Here is a 7,883-nt window from a genome sequence, read left to right as displayed (position 1 = left end):
ACTTCTTTAATTTGGTGTTCAATGTTTATTCTCAAATCACTTAGTTGATTGGTTATGGTTTCCTTGGACTCCCATTCCTTCTGTTGGTTTCCATTCAGGATTCCCTTTGTGGTTTCTCTGACTTACTTCAGCTCTTTGTTAATGGATTCCATGAATGCCTTTAGTGATCTTTGTGTATTCTCATCTTGCTCTCTCAATTCCTGTATTACTCTTTGCTTAGCTTCCTCCCGTTCATGCCATTCTTGTAGTTCTCTTTGAGTGTTCTCTTGCTCTTCAGGCCATTCCTGCCTTTCTCTTTGAGTATTCTCAAGCTGTTAATGCAAATCCTGTATCAGTTTTTGAGTAGCTTCCTCACGCTCATGATATTCCTGTATAAAGCTTTGGATTGTCTCCTCTCTCTCCCTATCACGCTCATACAAAATTCATTGTATATTTTCAATCTTTTCATTTATCATGTTTGCCAGAAGTGTTTGTAGAGCTATTTGGGAACTCTCCTCTGGATTATTCATTATCTGTTCTGTCCCCTGATTATCATGAATGGGAGTGGAGTTACCCTGACTTACCATTTTTCTTGTGGTTTTCCAGCTTACTCTGCCCATTTGGGATGAAAGTAACACCAGTTTTGTGCTAGAACACTAACTTAAGGCAAGCATCAATCAAAGTCTGAATTTGCACAATCAATAGTCTGCAGATAAAATCTAGTTCAACAGATACCTCTATTCAACATAAAACAACTATATATTAATGGTCTACGAACCGCAAAGAATAATTTGGTAAACCAGAAATTATTAGGTTAGGGGGAGATGTGGGTAAAAAATAGGAATAGAGTGATGTGTGAAGGTACAGGGAGAGTTAACTTAACTAAGTCCTAGTCTCAAAGCAGGAAATAGGTTAGATAGGATGAAAGTAGAGAGAGAGAAAACAAGAAGAATGGAAAGGGGAAAAAGGACCCCAGAAAAAATAGAAAAATAAAAGTTAATAATATGCAGATTCAAGAACAATCTATTCAAAGAACGTGAATATATTGAGAGAAGGGGAGGGATATATACGTGATGTGAAAAACTTAAAAATAAAAATACTTAAAGTATTATATAGGTAAAAAGAGGTAGTACTGCTATTAAGGAATTTAAGTCTCAGAAGTTTTGTATTGAGTAATAAATTTGTGGATTAAGTGTGTACACAATGGGGGATAGGGTCTAATAGTCAAATATGGGTTTATCTGAGGATGTGCAGAACAACAATTAAGTCCCATAAAGAAGAACAAAAAAGATGAAAAGGTGAGAAGGATAAGGAAGAAAGAAAAAAAAAGATCAGAAGTTCAGTCTAGCTAAGCAAAAACAAAAAGAATATTTTTTTAAAAAAAAACAAAGAAAAATGCACACACATATGTATCCCTAAAATAAAGATTATAAGGGGAAAAAAGTTACTAGAAAACAATTTTTTTCAAAAAGGTCAAAATTTAAAATTAAAAAAATTTTAGAAAAGAAAAAATTTTTTTGTAAAAGTTATATAAAAAAAAAGAAGAGGAAAAAAAAAGTTCTTTGATTTTTTGGAGGAGGGTTCGGAAAAATCCTGTATCTCCCTTGTGCCTGTAATCAGCCTCTGATTGGAGTCTCTGGTCTGCTTGTGGTCCTGGGGCTTGGTTGGTTTCTTAAGTCAGTTTGTTTGGACAGGCAGAAAAATGCTCTGCTTTACCCAGGATTTTTCGATCCTCCTCCCAAGTTAGTTCAAGGGGAGGTGGGTGGGCTTTGAGTATCACAAAAGAGGGAGATGGCTTTTTCCTCAAGTTTGGAGATGCTGTCATGAGGCTATGTTCTGGGTAGGGTTGAGACCTTTCAGCAAACAGTAGCTTTTTCCGGGGCCTAGTTTGTGAGAAACTCACAGATCCCGGCCTAGAGCCACTCTCAGGGTTTCTGTTTAGTGAATTTCAGTTGATTGTTGAGGCTGCTAAATGGAGGGGCAGCCTCTGGCTCTGATTACCCGATGAAGAAAGCCACTCCTAGGGCTGGCGCCTGAACTGGGTGCCTTTTCCCTGAGTAGAGCTGAGTCTGGCAGGTCACGCAGCCATTAAGTTATTGTGACCTATTAAATGACCCTAGTTTTCTTCTAAGGCCTGAGTTGGAGCTAGCAGCTCTGCTGAGCTTTGTCGGTATCCAAGATGGAGATCTCCGGTACTGGGGGGGTGGGGTGGCCTTCCCTCCTCTGCTCCCTGAGAAGGAGTGAGGAAGCCAGGCTTCTACTCACGCTGAGTCTTGGTTCCTGGGTTGTCTCTGGTCTGTGAACTGCAGGATGAAGATGTCTGCTCCTTGTCGGTTCTTGCTGGTGTTGAGTAGAATCCGCTTGCCCTCCACGTCTGGCTCTTTCGTCCCTGTTATGCCTCCAGCTTCGCCTCCGCCATCTTCCTTGATCCCCGTCCACGACTTGTTTTTCCCTATCTCCTCCACAAATTATATCGACATCAAGTATAGTGAAAGAAGTGGTTATACTGTGGGGGAGGGACATACAAAGCTACAAAGAAATAATCTTATAAATGAAAGAAAAACAATTAAATACTTATCTAAGGATTCTTTTTCCTAACATCACATTATCTGACTTTTCCTGCTTGACTCATACATATACTAGATATTGCAAATAAGGGGAACCATGGGACCTTTGTGTATTTGGGCTTGGCTTACTTCACTTAATATAATTTTTTCCAAGCGTTTCCATTTCCTAACAAATGGGGAAATGTCATTCTTTCTGATGGAGGTATAGAATTCCATTGTGTATATAGACATGACAGAAAGGTGCGGGAAAACCTTTTACTCTTCAGTGAGGTTGTGGCTTGTGTTTCACAAAGTGTTATGAAAGCTCTCCATGAGAAATCTAGCAGCTCTATTTCTAAAAAGTACTTGCATGCTTACACTTTCTGATAATGTCTCAATTCAAGTACTTCTCCTTGGAGTTCAGTACTATTCAATGATGCTGTGTCTGCTTTTTGTTATATTTTGCAGACCAGTCTTGCTGATGAAATTTGTGCTTCCAATTCCATCCACAAAATGCAGACAAAAATTATCTGAAAAAATTTGTATCTGTTGACAGTGCATATACTTTTATTTTTTATTACAAACATAGAATGTAGTACAAATTTTCATAGCAATTACACTGCACTAGGTTGTGGGCAGATTCTAATGTAAACAATATACTGTGTTCATGTAGAGTAGTTGAGTATCTGATGTTTTAATATGCCTGTGGTCCTAAAACCAATACCTTACTGATATTGAGTGACAAATACAACTTCCTATAAGTACAAAAGTTTTCCTTGCATCTTTATAATATATATACATATATATATAGATAGATAGATATTTATATTGTAAAGATACTGTACAGAGTGGTTACAATTACATAAGTAAGGTAATGAGTACAAATTTTTTTTACTATTGGTAATGGGCTTGAACTCTAGGCCTGAGCACGGTCCCTCAACTCTTCAGCTCAAGGCTCTCGCTCTACCACTTGAGTTACAGTGCCAATTCCGGTTCTCTGGTGGTTTATAGGAGATAAGAGTTTACGGACTTTCCTTCCCTGGCTGGCTTTGAACCACAATCCTCACACCTCCGCCTCCTGAGTAGTTAGGATTACAGGCATGAGCCACCGGCACCTGGCATGAGTCCATTTCTTATTGAGCATTTTTACCTCATCCTTTTTTTCCCCTACCATCCCTTCTCTTCACACCTTCTCAACTCATCCCTCCACCCACTCTCTGATAAAGTGTCTTATTACTACATTATTATTCTCATTATTACAATGGGTCAACCTGAATCCTATCTTTGTATATTAAATGAAGAAATGCTGGCTTGATTTATGCTGATTCTACTTGTGTAGACACAAGTAAAATCAGTCACCAAGTCCAAGACCATATAAATGAAATGGACACCTTTTTTGTCAGTTGGTTTAGTTGTGTTCTACACATTTATTGACAGGTTACAAATTATTCTCAAACTTTAATATATTAAAAATAATCTCTTCGTTTCTTATTTTCTTGGCCAGAAAATCAGCAAGACCTCAGTCAGCATTTCTCTCATAGGAATTTTCACATGAATTGGTTACCTGTTGACCTGAGGTCCAGTTTTATCTGGACTCACTAATCTGCTTAGGAATGGATGCTGGCTGTTGGAAAAGAGCTCAAAGAAGGATGCCAGTTAAAGGCTTATAATTTTATTCTTTACCATGATATTCTCCTGCTACTTTGGTTGTTGAGAGTGTGTATAAGAGCAAGCATTCCTTGGAGATCAGGGAGACACCATATGATCTTTACATACTGATATTTCCGAGTAACTTGCTATCACATATACTGCATTTTGCAAGTCCAATCTGTCAAAACCTACCAGTTTTAAGAGATAAGAGGAGTGGTAAAAGAACTCTTAGAGACAAATACATCTTGAACATATTTTGTTCCAAGCATTCCACCTAAGGCATTTTCAGCAACTAATGAAACTTGCGTTGGCTGTAATTATGTTTCTTTCTCCATGTGTGCATGTATACATGTGCATAAGTATATGTGAATTTGTGTGTATAGTAACATATATGTGTACAATATAAGGGCATATACACATATATGCATATATAAATAAATATACATATACAAATATATATGCATATATATCTTTGTTCAGTGACTTAATCTATAGTTCCCAGAACATTGTCATTCTCACAAAGTGTTCATTATAAACTGCTCTGAGGACCTGTGCTCTATTGTACTCACTTCCACCATTACCTTCTTTTTCATCCCTGTGAACAACTTCGGTCTATTTTCCATAGGAGAGCTTTATTTTCATTACATGTAGTTACAAACAGAAAATCAAAGACAAAGGTTGTTTGTGAAAGAAAAAGAACTTTTAGTTCACAGGTTAAAATACCTTTTTTGGGGGGAGGGGTCCAGTCTTGGTGCCTGAAGTCTGGGCCTGGGAACTGTCCCTCAGCTCTTCATCTCAAGGCTAGTGCACTACCACTTGTGCCACAGCGCCACTTCTGGATTTTTTTCTTTTTGCTTATGTGCTGCTGAGGAATCGAACCCAGGGCCTCATGCATGCAAGGCAAGCGCTCTACCACTGAGCCACTTTCCCAGCCCAAGTTAAAATATCATATCCATCCAAATGATTCTTATAAGATGAAATTTGTAATAGTAGTAAACGTGAAAAGGAATTCCTAGACCTGTTGTTTTGCCATTTAAAATGTCAAAGAATAATATCACGTCACTCATAATTCTTAAAGAATGCAAGGGAAAATGTTAGTCCCCATCATGTTCCCACAAACCAGTGGATCCTCAAAGATAATAGTAGACCAGCAGAAATTCTATGTAGCAGACATAGAGCATGAAAGAGAAAGAGAGGAAATGAGAGAGTGTGAAAGAGGGAGAAATATGATACTGAAAGTGTATAACAGATAAAAAAGAGCTGTACGAGAATATTCATACTGTTATCTTTAGACTCTACATGTACATTTGAAAGTATTTGATGTATGATAATCCCTGAACCCAAAATATAAAATGATTTTAATAAAAATTAAAAATGACTCAGAAGTAATTAAAAATGCTAACACAATTTCACATTAGCAAACTCTCAGAGATATTTCATGACTTTGAAAAGAATAAAGTGGCTGGGGTTAGTATAAATTTAGAAGTATAACAATACACAAAAATATGAAAAGATATTCATATATTTCATTATATAACCCAAAGCAGAAAGAAAATGTTGTTTAGATGAATCTTTAAAACCCAGTCTATCAGGAGCTGGGACGGTGGCTGTTGTAGAGTGCCTGCCTTGCATGCATGAGGCCCTAGGTTTGATTCCTCAGCATCACATAAGTAGAAAAAGACGGAAGTGTTTCTGTGGCTCAAGTGGTGGCACTAGCCTTGAGCTGAGGTACAGCAACCAGGCCCCATAGTTCAACCCCATGGCCAACAAAATCAAAGTAAAAAACAAAACAAAACCCAGTCTCTCACTTTTGTGACCTCAACTCTGTAATATCACTGCTTCAGCCTAGGGCTAAGATTTTAAGTGTGGACATTTATCATCCCTCCTGATTCTGACTGTACTTGATAATTTTTAATCAATATTTTGTTCTTAATTTTGCTTTTTGTAAATTCACATGCAACTATAAAAAATGGTTTGGCCATCCCAGTAACCTTCTCAAAGTACCTCCTGATGATGAATAACAAAAGCTTTTACTATATTACAAGGGAAACAATACTACAAATAAAGAAACACAATAACTAAATATTAATGATTAATAAAATAAAATACCAAAGAATTACCAGTGTTTTCAGTATTTGAAGTGTACTTACATATTTGATTTTACTATTCTCACATTCCTGTACATTTAACACTGAATAAGATTATGATGTTCAGCAAGAGTTTTATAGGCTATGTGTAGTTTTTAAAGTTACCCACTAAGATTGCTTTTTATGACTCATCTCATCATTTGTATATGTATATGTATATGGTTTATATCATCATTTGTTCCTCACTAATATATAAAGTAAGGAAGCCCTAAAGTTTTAAGAGAAACTGTGCAGTTAACAAAGTCTTAACTCTTCACACTGCTTCTTTACACTAAGACTTTGCAACATCTCATTAGTAATGTTTTTATAAACTCTGAAATGTACTTTTTAGTAGCATATGTCTGCTACCATAAATCTTAAATATTTATAGAAAAGTTGTATGACCTGAAAAACAGTCCTAATTTTGGCCTATATAAGCAAATTCCCAAAATTAAATATATTTAAAACATTAAAACTTTTAAAAAACCTTAACACTTGCCGCAGTGTTCATTATGACAGGTGCCTTATACAGAATAATTGAATTCGTCCTCCTACACATCTCTTTTTTATTTTTATTTTTTGTGAACATACTGTACAGAGGGGTTACATTTACATGGGCAAGATAATGAGTAAGTACATTTCTTATGAAGCATTGCAGCCTCCTCCTTTGTTTACCCTTCACATCCCTTCCCAGCCTTCTTCCGCCCCCCCAACCAATTCCACCCCCCTCCCCCGATCCTACACATCTCTTGAACAACAATATCTGGGATTATTTTGTTTTTGACATGTCAATCTTGGCTATTCTTAAATGTGTGCTTATGTAAGAAGTACATGGTTTTAAAATTTCACGAGAATTCTTCAAAACTTACTTTTCTTTGAATTGTCTAGTTCAAGAAAATCAATTACACTTTATATATAAAAAATGCTCTGTGCTCAATTCAGCAGCACATACACTAACATTGGAGCAGTACAGAGTAGATTAACATGGCCCCTGTGCGAGGTTGATATGCAAATTCTTGAATCATTCCATATTTTTACAACTAAAGATGCTGGAAAGGATGTGGCCACAAGGGAACCTTACTAGATTCTTGGTGGGAGTGTTAACTTGTTCAACCACTTTGGAAAGCAGTATGGAGGCTCATCAAAAGACTCCATATAAAGCTCCCCTATGACCCAGCAATCACACTTTTGGGGATTTACCCAAATGATCACAAAGAAGACCATACTAAAACTCCCAGAACAACTATGTTTACTGCAGCATTATTTACAATAGCTAAGATATGGAGCCCACCCTGATGGCCCACAGAAGATGAATGGATCATGAAAATGTGGTATATATACACAATGAAATTCTATGCCTCCATGAGAAAGAATGACATCGCCCAATTTGTTAAGAATTGGAAAGACTTGGAAAAAAAAATTATTAAGTGAAGTAAGCCAAGTCCAAAGAAACGTAGGTCCAATGGTTTCCCTTATTTTCAACAGCTAATATATGTCTGGGATAAGCGGAATAGATCAGAAGCTATGTGCATATCAGATAAGATGATATTACAGGAAATGAACCAGACAAGTGGTTTTTTTG

At 36.8% G+C, this 7,883-nt stretch overlaps 1 non-coding gene across 1 annotated transcript; it reads left to right on the top strand.

Moving 5' to 3' along the window:
- Nucleotides 1–7,230: 7,230 nt before the first annotated feature.
- Nucleotides 7,231–7,337, top strand: LOC138809346 (U6 spliceosomal RNA). The gene has a single exon (XR_011366815.1). It is a non-coding gene; the product is annotated as a U6 spliceosomal RNA (small nuclear RNA).
- The last annotated feature ends 546 nt before the right edge of the window (nt 7,338–7,883 follow it).

This window comes from Dipodomys merriami, unplaced genomic scaffold (genome assembly GCF_024711535.1).
Source record: "Dipodomys merriami isolate MVZ:Mamm:240054 unplaced genomic scaffold, mDipMer1.0.p SCAF_493, whole genome shotgun sequence".
In the NCBI taxonomy this organism is placed as follows: Eukaryota; Metazoa; Chordata; class Mammalia; order Rodentia; family Heteromyidae; genus Dipodomys; species Dipodomys merriami.
Note: the sequence above shows the minus strand (reverse complement) of the source record. Positions and strands in the feature narration are given on the sequence as shown.